Here is a 20,508-nt window from a genome sequence, read left to right as displayed (position 1 = left end):
CTCTTCCCTATCCTCCTCGTCCTCTTCTCTATCCTCAGGAAACCTCCAAACTCGTTGGACACAATCCTTATATATCCAAGAATTTCGATGTAGGGTGATGTAAATCCTATCAGATGCCGGAGTTGCTCTCAACTTCAGCATGATCTTGGTTATTAAAACAGGGAGAGGTGCCATCAACTTTCCCACTCCCCTAATCATGCTAAGCAAAAACTCTAAGATACAGAACTCGTACTTCTGCTCCTGGAGTATCCATAAAATGTGGAGGTAGTTCAGACCGATGTCGCTGACCTTCTCCTTCCCCAGGACGTTCCGACCAATCCACTGAGCTGCAGCCAGCTGGTTGGTTCTGAGGGATGCCTGACGAACACAATGCGATCTCACATTGTAGTTCCCTTCGGTAACTGTCACGTGCATCAACGGCTCTACCCCATTATATTGGGACTCCTGTAACGTAACATCCAGATGGATTCTAGGCAGAATGCCTAGAATCTCAGCCAACAACCCAGTAGTTACTTCCTTCCTCCTCTTCGCCACCATAACAAAAATTCTAGTCCCCTCCACCTCCTTCGTGTTGTAAAACCATCGGACTAAGTCTTTGTGGTAAAAGGCTTCAGTCGAGTACCACAAGCTATTCCAGTCTCTACTGATCATTTTGTCACCGTAAAACGGCGCGAAGTGGTCACCAGTAAATGCTTGCTCGGCAAGATTCGACGTTGTTGAGCCATTGGAGTGTTAGGAATTTTTGGGGGGTGTAAATGGGATGTGGTGTTAGAATTTGAGTCGACCGAATGAAACAAACAGTGGTGGTGGTGCGACAGTTCACAATTTTGAAATTTTCAGTGGTTCTTGGTGATGTAAGTTGGTGAATTTGGTGGTGGTTTGGGTTTAGAGAAGATTTGAAGTGGATTTTTGATGGTTGGCGTGGGTTAGTTTAGGTTTCTTATTATTTTATTTTTTAGGTTTTGAAGCTTTGGTGGTCGTTAATGGCGGCTTGGAAGTGAAGAACGCCGTTCGTGCAAAGGTGCAAAGGTATGCTGCGCCGCGGCGCGCGCGGGTTGGGCCCAAGCCCAATTCGAAATTTTCGAATTTTTCGCGTGCAACTTCAAACTAAAATTGCCGCTTCGTTACCGGTCCGATTTTTGCGAATGAGATATGGAAATGATTAGGAGAGAATTTCCAATCCAATGATCTATAAAACACTCTATTCCGACCGTGGATGACATATAAGATAGTGGAAAACGCCTCAAAGTGCGTGCATGACATACGTTATGCGAACGAATGAACTATAAATTTATAGAATATGTCAATCCGAATCGAATTACAATTAAACGGCCTAAACAACACTAATGGGACATAAAACATTCTAGGACGGAAACACGACCACCCCACCCCCAAACAAATTTTTTACAACAAGGTTTAGAAATTTTGTTTTTTTTTTTTTTTTTTTTTTTTAAGCGGGTCTTTTAAAGTCAGATTCCCGAGACTTCCTAGATTACTATATTTATTATTTAATATTTTTTACTTTTATAAGGAAAAATAATAAGCAATAAGGACATAATTCACTCCATAGAGAAACATGACTAAAAAATCCGAGAAAACATGCAAGAGTGGAAAACGTGAATTATGTTAAACGTGGACTTAGGATCCGGTACTTACAGCCACACACTCCATAGGGAGGGCTCGGTTACCTTAATGGTGCACTCACCAATATATGGAAATGAAAGAAAATGCACCAAACACAAAAGTTGAGTCGTTTATAGTCAGATACTCGAGACTTTATTTAAACATATGTCTGAATATGCAGTTTATCATATATCAACAACCGAAATAGTTGTGGATCATTCCATAAATAAATATCACAGAAAACATATCCAAACACAATCAAGCACCAGGATTCCTATGACGCAACCTAGTGAACTGAAAACGAAGTCGGATAACCCTGTAGCGTAACCTAGCATGCACCTTCTTTTTCATTTTTGAACGAGAGGGTGTCCTAGTGAATAAGTGTGGAAAAGTGAATGGTTGTGGAAAAAATGGTGGATATGGATAAGTTGGAGAAGGAAAGCATGTAAACAATGAGGATGTGGGTTTAGCACAAAACTTATTCATGGTGTAGGTAGGGACTGTCTCAAGTCTGAAAATGAAGGTGTTAAATGGTTTGTCCTTCTGAAGTATTTGTTTACTAGGTGGATTTAAAAAATTATGAAGCACAAAAAAAACAAAAGGATCGAGTGCAAACTCGAGATCCCTTTGAAAGGGTGGAAGGAGGGAAGTCGAGGTGGATGTTGTGCAAAGTAGTTTTTGATAGGGTGAATCATCACCTGCTCTAAGAAACTCATCGAATTCCTCATCTAGATTGGTCATATTCACATTACTATGGTAGTCCTCTATATCTTTGAGAAAGTCATCTATCTCGGCCTCATCCATAATATGTGTATCGACTAGTGTAGGGATGAAATTGTTGGAGTCTGAACTTCCAAAGGAAAGAAATTTGGGCATATGATTATCAGGGAACGTGTTGTTGAAATAATCTCAAGAGAAACTATCGATCATGCTAACCTCTCCATCCATAGACGAATCGGGTAAATGTGTCTTTGTTTTAAAAACATTTACTTCAACAGCAAGATGGCCAAAAGACATGGACATTGAACCATCGCGACAATTAATGAGCGCATTGGCAGTTGCCAGGAAAAAACGCCCTAAGATGATCGGGACAGAGTCGTTAGCGACTTCTGTATCGAGGATGACAAAATCAGCCGGATAGTAGAAATCCTAAATTTTTACCAGCACATTTTCAACCACACCCTTAGGATACTTAATAGACCGATCAGCTAATTGCAACGTCATTTTAATGGGTTGCATCTCGTCTAAACCTATTTGTCTATATAAATAAAATGGGAGTAAGTTAACACTAGCCCCCAGGTCTAATAACGCGATCGTCGTATAGGAATTTCCTAAGGTGCATTGTACAGTAGGATGACCAGGGTCCTTGTACTTAACAATTCCATTATGGGTCTGTTTGGAAGATTTCCTATGGAATTAGAATTGAAAATATAATTCCAAGACTTACAATTTCAAGTAATTAAGATTCTTTAATATATGGAAATCTCAAGTTTCTGCCCCCTATAGAAACTTACAATTCCTTGATTTTAGGGATTTGAGGTTTCTATTCCAGTGCAGAAAAGGTTGCCAAACAAGGTGATTCTTAATTTTCGGAAATATATTCTGAATTCTACTATAAATTCTTGGTTGCCAAACACACCCTATGTTCAGATAGAGTTGGGAATTGTTCTGTTAAGAAGGCGTCTTTTGGTATATTGGTCTTACGCCTAGTAGTACACAACTCTTTAAGAAACTTAGCATGGTGTGGTAGCTTTTTAATAGCTTCGAGGAAGGGAAGGTTTATAGTTAGTTGAAAACGATTCATAATTGAAAAGTATCCCTAATCTCCTCATAATTAGTATCCCTAGTTAACATGGCTAATTTTTGTGGAAACGGTGGTTTCTCTCTATATTTAGCAATTGTATCACCTGGATGTTTAACCTTGGCTTTATGTTTCTTAGGTTGTGTTGTAACCGGTACCTCTACAAATGGTAGGCTCTTCTTGGTTTCTATTTAGGGTATCTAGTAAAGTAAGGTGTAGGGGACTCTTGGTGGGGTAACTATAGGCATAGTTACTTTGTTATCAACCACTCTGGGAGCGGAGAGTGGTGATGGCCTTTAGCTCACCTACATTTTCATATTCATTACTAGTATTATCGGTTACCTCAAAGGTGTGTTTGTTGTTTTAGGATTAGGTATCATGTGACTTGGAAACACACCTTTGGGTTGGGCTTTATCTTGGGCCAACTGTTGGCTTAAATTATTAACGGATTGTAGAAAGCCGTTGGTTAGATTGAGCCATGGTTTGGAAAAGTTTTGGCTCACTTGTATGAAGGTGTCAAGACGATCCGGTTGTGTGGGTGTAGTAGTCATGGGTGGTGTGGATTTGGAACTATTTCGCATGAATTATTTATGGGTGGATTTTGATAATTATTATTTACCGAACGATACCTCTATTAGCATTATAATTATTATAACTACCTTGACCTTGTGCTTGACCTTGTCGAGGTTGCACTTGGTTGTTATAATTATTAAAATTACCCCGACCGCGTCCTTGTCGTGGTGGAGCTTGGTTAAACCGTGCGTTGGCCTAACATATTGATTATTGTACCCGGAGGTGTGACATGTTGGTTATTTCTCCAACCTGAAGTTGGGATTTTGTCTCCAAGCGGGGTTAGGTTCACTATTAATGGAACAAGCCCGTTCATAGGCTATAGGGACGATGGAAGTCGGGATGCTCGGGGCTCCAACAGAAACTACATGGATTTGAATTTACATTCATGACGGGGATAGGCTTTTGTTGAACAGAAATGGCCTCTACCTTTTTAGTGAGTGATTTGATTAGAGTTTTAAGCTTGGGATCGTGTTTAATTTCAAACATACTGGCGGCCTTAACTGTATTTGAAGAACTAGTGGAGCGGTGGATATCGTCACAATCCCCCAGTTGTTATTTCGCTTAGTTTGATCCTCTAAAAATTTATAAGCCTCCGAGGCTTCTTTGCTTAAGAAACTGCCCCAATTCATTATGTCTAGGACTTCTTTATGGTGGAGTAGAAGTCCTTTGAAAAAGGCACGAACTAACGTGTCTTTCGCTAAGTTATGATGTGGACACTCTATAAGGAGATCGGTGAAACGATTCCAAGCCTCTGAAAATGATTCATGAGGATTTTGTCGAAAGAAATGAATCTTAGAAAGCATCTCATCCGTCTTTAGGGGTGGGTAAAAATGTTCCATAAACAGCTGAACAAGTTTAGCCCACGAGTCCACGAATTAGGCGTTTGGGCGAGTTAACAAGAAGCCGCCTTTATCGGCTAAGGTGAAAGGGAATACCCTGAGTTTAATTTGTTCCGCACCAACCGTAGGATGGTGGAATGTTGTTAGGACTTGTTCAATCCTATGCATGTGCTGATAAGGTTTTTCATGGTCTAACCCATGAAAAATGGGTAACAAATTAAAAATATTTGGGGGGATTCGGAAATCCCCCACTGGGTCTGCTAGAACGATGCAAGATTTAGGGCTATCGCTCAAGGCTTTGTAGAAGTCAGAGAGAGGAGTCTCTCCTTCGTCGGGCATTGTGTCAGGTGGTGTGTGTGAAATAGTAGTTAGAGGTGTAGTGGGTGGTATACTAGATAGAATTGTTTGTTGACGTTGTTGTGTAATTATGTTTGGGAAAACATAAAATTGATAGTTTACCTACGAAATGAACGATAAAACTCAAAACGTAAGTAAACTAAAACTATCTTATGTGCCTAAAATTTTATCAAAGATTCTACTCTCAATCCTATGAGATATAGTGGAGTAGATGATCGATTCGTTCCACTCCTAGTCCTTCCGCATGTTGTGTTCTCTACGTATAAGTAATCTTAACTAAAAAGTCTAATGAGAGATTTACGAAATGGCAACTAGACTACGATGCAACTACCCACAAGATGCAACTAGTCGACTATTAGAACAATTATGGGAATGTTACGTTGATTCTATGATAAGGAGTTAGAGGGGGATTGATTCCACCTTAACTCGACTTAATCCTACTAACGACGAATCGTCGTAATCTGAATTAAACTATTTCGCAGAACAATATGGTTACTCCTAATCCCTAATTACACATGGCATTTCTACCAATTCATAACTAGCATGTGAACGATTACACCCATTCTCATGGTGAACTAATCATTTCTAGAGTGGAAAGGAAATTATGACGACTCTACGATAATCGGAATCAAGCTTTCATCAAGGCTTCTCAACCCCCTCAAATGGAGGTTTAGCCGAGAATCATTACGCTATCATTCCCAATGAAATTCAAACAAGACATGATATCAAGATTTGAACTTTGCTTATTTAAACTCAATGGAAACTAATCATGCAATAATTTAATTAAACTAATAATGACATCAATGAATTGCAATAGATGTTAATGGAAAATGAAGCTAGATTATAAAAAACAACTAACTTTATTAATCTAATGAAAAGTAACAATGATTCAATAATCTATATTAAAACAAGGTATGAAAACTAATTAATTAATGGGATAAAACTCAAAACTAGATCTAGATCTATCTTTTTCTAACCCTAAACTCCATTAACATTAGCTTCCTAACCTAACTTATTTTCTAACCTAACTATCTACCATTAACAAAGAGTCAAGCTCTTGTTTTTATACTTTCAGATCCAAAAATCGTGCATGGGCTTGGAGCCATGTTTTGGGCCGAGAATCCAGCCCAAAACCCAATTCTTTCCAGTCCAAAAAGGCCTCTTCAGCTGCAGTTGGCTTCAACAGACTTTTCGTCCACTTTTGCTCCTCTGATTGGGTCAAGGCTTGGACCATTAGAAAGCTCTTTCCGAGCCGGTCGTTTTGACATAAGGTAGGCCCAATTTCGAAGTCTGAGTCCAAAGATACGGCCTTCGGAAGTTCTCACGACTTTTGTGTCATTTTTTTTACGCCCGTTGACTTTTCAGCTTTTGACCGGGCTTTAGAAAGGCTTTGTCTTCTTCAATCTTGCCCTTTAATCATAGAACTTCTTAGCAACCGACCTTTGCTCCTTTATCTCGCTAAAGTGGCACATTTCTGTACATAATGGACTTTGAAGCCTGAAATGCATAAAAACACGTAATCAGTATTAACTCTTAATTATTACTCACATAATTGGTCTAAAAGTATGACTGTTACAGGGTTAAAACTATAGTTTTGGGCTCTTATCACTATTCTACTGGCATGGGACTAATGCTCGTTGAAAGATGAACATAAGTGATGGTAACCCAACCTAGGGACTAGAGATCCCAAGAACTAGGTTCAAAGGGAAGAACAAGTCATATAATTAATATTTGGTAATGAGACACTCATTTTGTTTATTAATCATTCCATACTTGATTGATTAATAAAATGCATGATATCCTGAAGCGATTAGGTAGGTTGAGTTTTTTTAGAAAACTTTTAATGCATGAAGTTCTATGGTCTTTATGGGCAGAGTGTATAGCTAGCTATATGAGCACTCTTGATAGACTAACCTAGTGAGTGTGAAAGTGAGACTGCTTTCTATGAGAATTTGGGCTAATTCTCTAAATCATTCACTAAAACAGGATGGTAAGCACAAGACCGTAATGTGCTTGCTTGAGATAAGAATGCATGTTGGATCTCGTAAACACCTTTTTTATTTTAATGAAATCACAGCTTACCTATTAAAAAAAAAAAAAAAAGAACGCGCGCTGGATGTTTATGTGTTTATAAGAGCATCTCTAGGTGGTGGTAGTATACTCTTCATATTTGAAAAAAAATTTGAAGAAGTTGGTCGCAAATTTCGACCAACTCTAGCTGGTCGCAAATTTCGCGAGCAAATTCACTTGACAGGCCCACCCTGTGCGACATTAGTAATGTCGCGTGCTATGTTTAATATAATGTCGCGCGACAGTCGGACTTTTGTCATTTCACAACTTTTTTTTCAACTTAAGTCACTCTAGTTCTAGGAAAAAAATGAGTTCCGACAACGAATACATCTATAATAACCAAACACGATGGAGTGGTGATGGTGAGGAAGAAGAAAATAGTGGTAATAGTGCATACGTTTGGAACAATCCCATTGGTGATCTAGATGATGAACCAACCACTTCTGGAGCTGGAAATCAGGGAGCTGAGGCTGACGATCCATTGTTGCTTCAATATCAGCAAGTCAATTTTGAATTTCCTGTAGAGGCTATTGATTTCAGCCATCTTAGGCCGGTGTCTAAGAGGTTTCATGATAGGCATGTCTCAAGAATTGTTCTTGAACAACAGGTATGTATTTTAATTTTATAAATTAGTAGTAGTAGTAGTTAATTTTAGTAGTTCAATACGTACATTTTTATTTTTATTTTTTTAATTTTAGTTTCATTTTGCGTACATCAGAGATGTGTTATGTATCAGGTTCGGTGCACTCCACGTGCGCTTAAGACGTGGTGGGATGATATTAAGAAAGTCGGTGCACTTGACCATGTTAGAGATGCAATTTTAGCGACTCCCTTTGCTCATCTAGTTGACATCCCTTACAATAAGACTAACATTCAGGGAGTTATTGATGGTTTAGTTGAGAGATGGTGGGATAGTACACATACTTTTCACTTCCCTCAAGGAAAGTTGGGCTTCACTCCATTAGATTTTTGCATGATATCTGGTTTGAGTATAGGATTAGGTAATCCGTTGAGATGTAACAATGAATTCCAGAGTTGTGCCCAAATGATGACTTTCTTCCCTTGTCTGACCGAAGAGTCATATGACAGCGCTGGTGTTAGGATTTATGGTATCAAGGCTGCATGCATTACACCGTTGACTACTGATTCAGGATTGCAGTTTTTGATAGATTATTTGTCACTTAATTCTGATGATGGTCAAGCACATGTTGATGAGTATGTAAGAGCTTTCTATATGTATTTGATGGGTGTCTTCTTTTTTCCTTCTGGCCATTCCACGATTAACTTGGGATATCTAGCCAACTTTGAGCACTTGCATGAGTTAGGCGGTATTGATTTTGGTGGAGCCATATACTGTCATTTGTTGCGTTGTTTAGATAGGGCTTCTCGGCAGACTTGTGTTGTAAGTAGTCCCCAGATAGGAGGGTTTGTCATTCTCTTAGAGGTATGGTTTTATGAGTATTTCCATGCTGCAAATCCTATCCTCACAGAGTATACCGATAAGAGGCTGAGGCTCAGGGCTTGGCACGGACCTCCTCGAGCTCGTCTAACCAGTGAGATCAGTCATAACATAACTTCTGTCCGAACCTAGATCGAGCTTAGCACACAGGCTTCTATTGTTTGGAGGCCTTGGAGGACATCTGTGCACATCGGCACGAATGACTGTAGATATGCATTATTTATTTCTCATAGGAGGATGGTATTCACTTGTGGGAGTGATATGGAGTGGTATTTAGGGGATAGATGTTACAGACAGCTCACACCATACTTAGGTATCCCCCCTGATCTGCCTACCCATGTATCAGAGGCTAAGGACATGACTTTAGAGCAAGTTATCGAGAGTAACGTGCATTGGACTTGGCTACAGGCTTCTGACTTAGTTACATTGCAGACTTATGAGCAATACTACCGTTACTGGTTTAGGGTGTCTATTGGTCATTTGCTCCCAGCTGTAGGTCGTACATGCAACATTCATACGGTTAGCAATTTGGGTGTCAGACGTGAATTCCAGATTGGCCAGCCGTCACAGTCAATGTTTCAACCTGGACCTGTACACACATTTGTTCCAGCGCCAGATCCCCCTCAGTCAGAGTGGCCTTGGGTTTTCAGTTTGATCCATCCGAGTGGCCAGACGATTTACCAGCCTATTTCTTCTATTGATGACACTTTCGTCGTACATTTAGAGCATGACCTTGGATATCTATCTCTGGTAATTATTGTTATTGGTTTTGGTTTATTATTTTTGTTTATTATGAAAATGTCATAAATTATTAATGAATAATTATTTCAGGATGACCTACGCATGAGATATGAGACAAGCATTCGTGTAAATGATGGCTTGCACTCCTCGATATTTGCCTACAGTGTTAAGAGAGAGAGACTTCTTTCCCAGGCTTGTGGATTATGACGATTTGCAACGCCAGATTGATGAGTTACAGGCTCAGATTGATCGCACAAGGGTAAGTTCATTACAGCATGGCAAAACAGAGAGTTCAACACAAGGACAGTCGAGGAGGAGTTCACGGCAGAGGAGGCGTATGTAGGACAGTCTAGGAGGTTGTTGTATGACGATTATTATTATGTTGTGTGATTTAGAATTGTTCATTTGATCATTTTGATATGTTGTGTGATTATTATTATGTTGTGTGATATGTTGTGTGATTTAGAATTTACTTCCTTTGATTTAGCAAATGAATTGCAATTTTTATTAATAGAACGACAACTAATACATGATTGCAAAAACATAAAATAAAAATAAATAAATAAAAGACAACTATTACATATCACTCTTATTACATACTACTAGAGTTACTCTAGTTATCAAGTCAGTCATCATTTTCTTCATCATTGGCTTCTTCGTCGTTGGAAGCATCATTTGTACTACTTGCTCCAACCCTTTTTTTTTTTCAAATTTAGCTACAATTGCATCTTGTTTTAGCTCTAAAATCTTTCGCAAATGAGGATTGACATTGTCGAGTGACATTGCCAACAACCTAGTCTCATTTTCCTCCTCTCTAACACGGAGTTTTTCTTGCTTCAAAAATAACTTTTTTTGTGTCTTCTCTTGCTTCAATTTCATCATACTTTGAAATTGTTCATTTTGAATCTCTTATTTATTTCTTCGACTTTCTTTAAAAGCTTCAAGAAATTCATCCATATTTTTAGCAGTGGATGCAACATTACCCTCGATAATAGAAGCAACTTTCTTGTTCTTCTCAATTTCTTTGCTCTTCTTCCTACCGACCGACCTCTTCAAAAAACCTTCGGTACTGCTAGGATCGTATTCCGAGTATAGTGAAGGTGAAGTGGTAGAGTAAGGCGTTGAAGGGGTTGGGGTTGAGGGTGAAGAATCGAAACCTTCAACATCTCCGGATCTTGCTTTCTTCTTTGGTCTTGGAGAAAGCGTTTGGATTTAACAGAATCGAGTTCTTTTGCCACTTTGGCATATTTTTTACTAGATTATAACAATCTTGCCATATCCATGGTTTTCCAGTAGTAGCCGCATAAGTTGTTGCTGCGTCTGAAAGCTACGTTTATTTTAAAAAAAAAATCAATATCAAATAGTATATAAAACGAAGTATAAATTAAACGAAGTATAAACGAATCTTACAATGTCTTCACGTCCCCACCCGCTTGGAGGTTGTTCTTCAAGCTTTCTTAGTATAGCATGATATTTGTTGAAGAACGGTAAAATAATCGACCAACGTTGTGAGACTCCCTTCCACTTACAGTTGCGGTCAAAACTTTGAATTTCATTCATCCTAGCCATAATTCGTTCCCAATAAACTTGACCCGATTGATCATTCCCTACTATAGGATCTTCTCTAATCTCAATCCACGCTTTAGTAAGAGCAATATTTTCTTTATTTGTCCAACTTTGACCCCTTTCTTGTTTTGGTTGTAACATTGAGAGTGTTGTGTGTGAAATGGTTGAGAGTGTTGTGTGTGAAAATGAAGAAGGAGATGAGTGTAGATATATGGATGTAGAAATCCGGCTCTTTTTTACCCATTTTTTTCCCGTTGGAGCACGCTACATTAGGAGTGGTGCGCGCCAGTAGTAGTGTCGCGCGACAGTGGTGGTGGCGCGCCGTAGTTGTGGTCAAAGTCAAAAAAGTGGGGTGACATTAGTATTGGCGCGCGACATTACTATTGTCGCTCCGCATCCGCATCCAAACCTCTAAATTTGCAAACAAAAATGTGAACAGACAGGTTATGCGACCATAAATGAGGCCATCTAGAGATGAAATTCCATAAAATTCCGAATTTTTTCTTCAAATATGAAGAAAAATACATGTTATACTACCACCTAGAGATACACCTCTAAGGATGCATTAAGAAATATATTAAGAAATATATGGAGCATCCACACCTTCGAAGTCATTATATAGAGTAAATGAAATGAAGATGATGTAACCAAGGTTAACATAATTCTGAAGTTGGAGTTGAGAAAAATTCCAAACAGTAAGTGGGTTCTGTGGGTTCTGTATGATTTATTATAAGTTCCTTAAAACATATTATCTTTTAATTCATGCTTTATCAAAAGTACTTATTTTAAAAATTGGATGTGGCAACATTCAATATACACGCCATGCGTGTGTGTTAGTTCCAGGTGAGATAGCAATGATGAAGAGGGACCTACCACATATTGAGTACTAAACTCAATTACATAAGCAGATAGTTTAATTCACTCTATACCCTTACAATACCACAAATATTACAATATTTAATAAAAACAACAATTTAGAGGAAAAATGTACAACCTCTTATACATATTTTTGCAATTTAGATAATTTACATTTTTTTTTTTTTTTTTTTTTTGCACTGTAGTACTCTGTACAATTAATTTTTTACATGTGTTGCTGATTGTGTTGCTGGCGATACTGTTGTTACTTCTGCTAGCCTGAGTGATCTTCTAATGCATCTCTCAAATCCTAGTAGAACTTCTGGACTTGGTTCTCGTTCTCATCGAGCTTCACTTCTCTCTCTATTCTCCTCCATCATTTCAATATAACAAATTCTACCACAGTCAGTACAAACTCTCAAACATATCTCATCATCTTCCATCGCAATCTCCATAAATATTCTCCTACCATTCTTTGTTTGCATCATTTTTCGAACTGTTTCAACTGATTTCTCAAATTGTTTGTTATCTCCCTGAATTTCAAATATATTTTCCTTCATTATTATTTGTTTTCACTAAATAAACCTAACTATAGTTTGTTTAAGTTCTTACCCAGCAAAAAAAAAGTTTGTTTGAGTTTTTATAACAATTTAAGTTAATAAATACATTCAACTGATTAATTCGTTTCTCAATCCTTACACATATATTCAAATTTTAAATAATTTCAATTTACAAGACAACATTTATGCATGGTTTATTAGGTGTTGACATTTGTTAGTTGATGTTTTTTCAGCCATATCCATTTTTAATTTTCAAACAAAGTTAAATGGGTGTGAAAAAAATAGGGAATGAGCGTAAAAGGGGTCACGTGTCTTTCATGTGTTGTTTTCAGCTGTTGTGGCATACCAAATAGTGATATGACGTCACAGTAACAAAAAAAATATGACATGTCAATATTTTTTTACCCGGCCTATGGTTGTTATTGGAAAGAAAAATCATTGTACAAAATACTGCTTTATGTGCAAAAAAAAAAAAAATATCTAAATTACAAAAAGATGTAAATTACGTTGTACATTATACCTGTTATTAAAACAATCATTAAAACTTATGATAGACGAGAGGGTTAAAATCATTAAAATAGTAGTTGAAGAGTTACATAAAAAAATATTATTTTATTATTGCAAAAGAGTAGCTGTGCGATTTTTGTAGTTAAGATTTGAAGTGAAGTTACACTAGCTCTGCGGGGAGACTGTCGACAGGCGTAGTAATATATTAGTCACTGCATAAAGGATTGATCCCGGTTTTCTCTTCCAAACTCACTCAAGAAATTTATTAAATTCCATTACTTCCTAATCACTTTAAGATCTTGTTAGTTTGCTTTACTCAGAAGATCAGCAATTTGAGGGTGTTCCATTTTGTAAATCTTTCAGTACCAGTTCATTCAATTCCTAGATCTTAAGATTACGGTATATCAATTCTTAATGATTACATAATTAAGTGTTTGCCATTATTAATCTTAATGGACCTTAAAAGTTAAGATATATTAGTGCATGTGACTTACCAAACATTTGGTCAGTCCATTAATTGCCACATAACAAAGGGAACGTTGAATTATTAATGTTCCTTATGAATTGTCAACTGTGTAATCGATAACTCACATTTTTATTTACGAGTCCTGATGAGCGCGCACAATATTGTCAACCGTTAGATTAGAGGCTAATCTCATCCCAAAAAGAAAACAAAATTGGCATTTTGTTTGGCTGTGACCATCACTAGCAAAACAATTTAAGGACAAAAATACAAACACAATAACACTTTAGCCCTTGTCTTCTTCGCCTCAACTCATGTCTGCGCAACTTTTATTCTTGTTATTACAATCTCATCTATACTAAAGTTAAGACTGAGGTTATTAAGACCCATAAATCAATCATACAATTTGCAATGCTCGATAAACAGCAAAATTACTGCATTTATTGTTGAAACGTAAACACTCCATTTATATATGTATTTTTGCTACTACCCTTTTTCCAAATGAACGAAGTGCGAGACTTGCACAAGTTATTAAAATTCTCTACCACATGAATTTTATCTTGTGCTTCCAAAAGTTTTTAGTATAGCAAATATACGTGAAGATTATTACAGCTAGGATCAAGTAAATTAACGAAACATTGTCGTCATTGATTGATGGTCTGAGTTTTATACATAGAGGTATTGTTCTAAAAATCAGTCTAGGCGGCCTCCTTGGCAGTCTCTAGAGGCTAGGTCCAAGTCGTTTAAAAAATCGGTGGACCGATTAGGCGGGTCTAGGCGGACTGATTAAGTGCACTAATCAGCTTCTAGGCGGTCTAGTCAAGTTTTTTTTTTTTTTGAATGATTAAATATCGAAAATTAAAGACCCGTGTAGGCTTAAAATTTGAATGGATTTAAAAGACTAAAGTCTAATGTAAATTATATACTACTATAAGAAAGAATATGTTTTTATATGAAGTCGATCTTCTTCAACTATTACATATTTTTGTAATAAGTATCTTTGTTTTGTGTTTATTTTTTGAGTTATGGTAAATAATTTTCTTCATTTCTTATAATAAAAATGTGTATTATTATATATATTATAAAATACATTAGAAAAAAAAACCGCCTAGCAACTAGCCCGTCTAAGCGCTCTCGCACCGTCCGACTACTGCCCTAGCATTTTTTTAGAACATTACATAGAGGGAAAAACAATGTGAATAAGGGAAAGACTGGAATTTTATTTCACTCATCTGTCATTGAGATTTGTGCACTCTATGTTACGCCCGCTCTAATTGCAGGAGAGATCTATCTGACTATCTCTCCTTATCTTTTGCCTTTATTTAGAGATTAACTTCACCTATCATCGATCATATAGGGCCTTGTCTCACTTATCATATCAGTTATATGTAAATATGTAACTACTTGTCAAAAATAATATAAAATATAAAAAATTCTCTTCGTCAGCTCCATTCTCTCAACTCCTTTTAGCTTTCATCTCTATCTATCTTCCCCGTTCATCTTATTACACACTGCCAATTGAGAAATCACTAGTGGGGGGAATTAGAATATGGATACGGTGTTCAATTCCTACCAGCCAGGGGAAAGAAGAGTATCGCCTAGTGGGATTTTTTTCCAATGGAAAGAAAGTTAACCATGAAGGTTTCTGTTTGAATCCTTCTTTTCAGGGATATCTTTCATTAGTTCCAGTTGCATTGTGGGGTTTCCCTAACGCGCGAATCCAAAAAGGAAGTTTCACCACATATATATACCACATCAGTTTATTTTGTAGAACAAAAGTACTATCAAATGTCCATTTCTTAGTATTATAGGAGTTTTATTTAATTTTGTTGTATTCACTCTTACTGTGTCCTTTAACTCAAGTTCTTCCTTATAAGATAGGTTGTTTCGTTTGCTTTCTTCTTTCTCACTTCGATCTACCTAAGCTGCCGCATAACAATCCACCTTACCCGAAGGTTAACCTCACCGGTCCCAAAAGAAAATCGACAGAGAGGTAACCGATGACCCTTTAGAAACTTGGCCCCAAGGCTAGTGTTTTTAAATGGAGCTCAAATGCAACATTTCTGATCCCACGAGATGTAGTATCTAGTAAAGCAAAACAGAAATAAGATTGTATGAGAAACTTATCACTGAGGATTGTTCCCACACGCGGAAACCAATACTCGCACCCACGCGAAGCCCAAATGAGGGGGGTGCCCCCTGCGCGCGATGTGTGCCCACACACGCACTAAGGTTGTTTTCTGGAGCTCCCACCTCCTGAGAGACCAAACTAAGGCGGCCTTGTGTGCGCATGAGCACCTCTTTATATCTCTCTACACTATCCCTCCATAAGGACACAAAACAATATAAACTTAAGAGACTTAAGTTTAGTAACCAATGTGGGACTTAAGTTTAGTAACCAATGTGGGACTTAAGTTTAGTAGATGTTGGAATCTCTTGTGTATTTCTAAATACTAGTGTGTGTGTGCAAAGTGGAGGAGATGAACAAATAGTATTCTCTCCACTTTAGTACATAATAGATAGTCCCACATTGGTTATCCACCACATCAGGTCGGGATCAGGCTTGGGCTTGGGCTTACTGTTGTGGGTAGTGGTTGGACCAATTATCTAAACTTGTTTTGTTTTTTTTCTTGAGCAACAAGTTTTGGTATTCTATTAGGAGTTGGCATCTCTTCCTTATCTGTTTAGGAGATCGACCTAACCTCTATAAATAGAACTATGAGTCCATAGAGGGGATAGACTTTAATAGATCAGAAACCCATCTCAGAGAAATAGAAATTATAACATATCATATTCTTCTTCTCTTCTTCCTGTAGCCGCCAGAGAGAGTTATATTGATGTTCTAGAGGGTAGTCTGTTCTAGTGCAAAGTCAGATTGCTGTTAACCATTGAATTCTGTGAGGAAGACGTCACTGCTACCTTTCTGCACCATTGGAAAAGGCAAAATCTTTCTTTAAGGACAACCTAATCTGCGCATTGGTTATTACCTGTTAATTCTGTCCTTGTCTACTGTTCCTTCTGTTCTATTCTAGTTGCTGTGTTGATACAACTATTCTAACAATCTTAAGGAAAGAATTTTTTCATAGTAGAACAAAGGAGAGTGCTTTAATACGGCAATCAAAAGATAAGTCTTTTACTTTGAGTTATTATTTGTATTATTGGGTTATGACTTTAAAAAATTTCTAATAATTTCGTTTTTGTTAGGGAAACCAATTAAAGATTGAATATTTATTGATCTTTTGTGGTTTATCAAACCCTATATGGTTGTAGACCTTTCTCCTATGTTTGTAGGAGTCAAATATGAGATTTCTATCAAGAAAAACGTCAAAGTTTGTCTTTTTGACAGCTGCGTCACTTGTTACAGAAACTACTGTAACTTTCAGCTCATAGCTCGGTTTTGCAATCCGCTTCTTGTGTTGGATAGCTGATTCAAAGAGCTTTCCAGTGGTATAAGGCTTGATACCCAATTCATCCTGAGCTGGTTCTGAATTACAGTTCTTTTGAACTGTTTTTCTAGAAGGAGGAAAATATGGTAATTCGGTTCTTCAATCGGTTAGGTATCATATTCTTTCACTCTTTGCAATTCTTTTGGTTTGATTATATGGTGATATTCTTGCCTTGAGTTTCATGCTAGTTTTTCTTAGGAGGGAAATCCCTAAGCTTAAACTTTTTTAATAACCTAGTCAACATATTATACGTGTTTAATTCTAAGATATTAATTGGTTTGACTAGAAGTAGTTTGATATTAATTTTTTTGTACATATGTAGATGTATGTAGATGGTCTAAGAGAGACCTTAAGATAGTTAATATCAACCACACTCAAATCTTGGATAGTAATTATAATGTATTCAATGCATAATTGCTTACCTCTATTGAGTGTACGTATTGTTAGACGATAGTTATAATTGTACTATTATAAAAACACATGTTAGATGAAGTAACTTATAGCTTATATCCAATATAGCATATGTTAAAGTTGTATAGCATGCTAGTTTTAGATATTAATCATCGTGGATTTACTTTGAACTTGATGATAGTTTATTGGTAAATTTTTCTAGTTGAAGACATTAATGGGTTAAGCCATTAAATGTTGTGGTAGTACTTGAGGTCTTGTTCATAGGGTATCCTATCTTGCTTGAGCTCATGTAAAAAGAGGAGGTGAAGTCCTCAGTTGTTTTGCATATTCAATGGCTAGATTTGTATAATATCATATACTTTTTGTTGTGAGGGGTACAATTAAAGTTTACTTTTCCTGAACCTATGATATGATATTAACCATGTTTGGCATGAATGCATTATTTAACAATAGGCATGAAGGTTAACCATGTCATATATTATTAAGTAATGAGCATCGTTGTCTACGAGAGGAAACAATATGGGAAACAATCAATATCCTCCTAAACCTAATTTAGTCAAGGAGATGTAAGGTTATGGATTGTCTTCTTAGACAATATCCTCCAGTGACTATTTTAGACAAGGAGATGTAACGCTTGTGGATTGTCTTATTAGGTATTATCCTCCTATGATTATGAATAAATAGCCAAGGTGATGTACAAATGCGTGGATTGTCTCTCTATGTAAGTTGGAATGTTGAATGATGAAAAAAAGAATGATAATGATATTATCTTGGGTAAAACCTTTTTCATCTAATTCTTATATTCTTTAAAATTCATTTGAATCACTTGTGGATTTCCTTTCATATAGATAGAATGAACATAATATGATCCATAATCATAGACTTGAGTAAAGTATATTTTTGTCATAAGAGTACATATTATTGTTGTTGTTTCTTTTAGTGTTTGTAGCGGTATAATGTGTTTTGCATGTAAGTTTGATTAGGTTGAGTAACTATTGAACTATGGGGGGTGGTGACCCATATGCATGACATTGTTTTACCATAGTTCATCTCACAAGATAATTGGAAAGACACTGAACTACAAAGTATAGAAAGGTCTTGGGTCTATCCAAAAATGTTCAAAATGTGGGGGGTGTCTTGCCAAGGCTATTGTGAATGAATCTAAAAGAAATATTTTTGAGGTCTAGAACTACCTAGTAGATGTTCATTGGTGAAACTCATAATAGTGATGTATGTTTTAGTTGTCATGCGTGATAACAATCTTGTAGATACCACACTATTATTGAATGTCTTATATGCTAATTTTGTTTGAGGATGTGCTTTCTGTGAAATTGGCATAGAGTGGTTGGATGTTCATAATGAACTATCTAAGAGGATCCCATAATTTCTGAACAAGAAATTTGGAAGACTATCAGTGAGTATATCCACCATTCACGGTGATGATGTTTATATGTTTCTTGAGGAAGATTCATTAACCTATAAGGAAGTTGTGCGTCTACATGAAGTGTCCTTTTTTGAAGGATACAACTCCTCTAAACTGGACTCTTGTTTTATTGGGGGATCTATAGGTTGAATTGGATATTCAATAGAAAACTAAAACGTGATAGTTGTATTGCAAAATACAAGGCTAATAATAATAGCCAAAGGGTTTCACTCAGAGACAAGATTTATACTACTTTAGAACCTTGCTCATGTAACTAGAATTTCTTCTTCAGAATTCTAAAGACTCTAGTTGAGTAGTTGTGAGGAACTACAATACCAAGTAGTACCAGGTGATGAGCTTAAGGTATACAATTTAGTTAAATCTTTGTATGAGTTGATTCAAGCGCCTATAAATGGCATGAGCAATTCAACAACATATCGGTGTCGTATGGATGTCAAAGTACCGTTGTTGATAAAGATGTGTCCTTTTTTTAGAGTAAAGCAAGACATATGTGTTAATCTCTCTTTATTTAGATGATTTAATATCATGAGTGCTAGCATTGAGAATGTGTATGAGACAGAGAAATTCCTATTTGAAACACATAATAGACCGTCATTGAAAATGATAGTTCATTATGTTGTTAAACTCATTTTTGTAATTGCTATATTCAGTTGTCCAAATGTTGACGTTTGAATATGGTTGAAGCCCACAGCGTACCTTAAACTAGACCGGCCGGATGGTCTAGGGGAATTTCGGGCACTACAGAATTGAATGACTGGAGAATATAAGAATTATAACTCATATTGGTCTTATTATATTGTTTTAGCACGTAGTAGAAATATTTTTCATTGAAAAGTATGGGTATTCTGATAGTAAGCATGCGTTAACACCTTTTGTGGCAAATATCCATCTTATGAAAAATAATCTACTTGTGTTTTCTCATACTAAATATGTCAATATCATTGGTAGCCTATTGTACTTGATGAATTATATATGTGAGACATGACATTGCCTACATTAATGGCATACTGAGTTGATAACCCATTGTTCTTATAAGAAACATTGGATGTATATTGTCAGTTTATCCAAGTACTATAGCGGAGCCATTGATTATGGACTTATATTTAGTAGATTTCCATCATTGTTGGAAGGGTAATGTGTTATAAACTGGATCCAGTAATGTTTATGTGTTTACCCTTGGTGGAAATTAAGTGTCTTGGATATTATCCAAGCTAATCGCCTTATAAAAGGCATGTGATGATGTTGAGTGGGTTAGCAACCTCTTGGCAAATCTTCCCATTGGCTCTAAACAGCCTCCTGATGTGTCTATGCTTTGCAACTGTCTCATTGCAATAGCTAAGACATAAAGAAATATGTGCAATGGGAAATGTATATACATAAGTTTGTGATATAACTTAATCAAGCAGCTGCTAGAGATTATGTTAGGTCGGACTTAGTTTGGCCACATGTCTGACTGTACCACTTATTTGGAGATAAGTGGTTATACGTCGAGGGGGATGTGACTTATGCCCATATATAGGGTGACACTGACGGCAACCTTACCTATGTGATTGGAGATCCCATGAAGTAGGTTCAAAGGGAAAAGCAAGTCACTTCGTCATCCTGCTGTACTATCATCTTCTTTATTTATGAGACGTCCCACCCTATGGCGAGATGGTACTATAATATACTTTTTATAACTAGAATTGCAATGAGTAAGGATGAGTTATTTTACTCTTATTGGAATCCATAGTCCATTTTATAATGAGATAGTGTATTTTAACTGCAATGTACACTTGATGGATAGCCACTAC

General features: G+C 36.8%; 1 non-coding gene across 1 annotated transcript; it reads left to right on the top strand.

Annotated features, from left to right (window-relative positions):
- Positions 1 to 4,696: 4,696 nt before the first annotated feature.
- Positions 4,697 to 4,800, top strand: LOC147511184 (small nucleolar RNA R71). The gene has a single exon (XR_015219661.1). It is a non-coding gene; the product is annotated as a small nucleolar RNA R71 (small nucleolar RNA).
- The last annotated feature ends 15,708 nt before the right edge of the window (positions 4,801 to 20,508 follow it).

The sequence above is a fragment of the Coptis chinensis genome, chromosome 3 (genome assembly GCF_015680905.1).
Source record: "Coptis chinensis isolate HL-2020 chromosome 3, ASM1568090v1, whole genome shotgun sequence".
Lineage (NCBI taxonomy): Eukaryota > Viridiplantae > Streptophyta > Magnoliopsida > Ranunculales > Ranunculaceae > Coptis > Coptis chinensis.
This window is presented reverse-complemented; position numbering and strand designations above follow the sequence as displayed.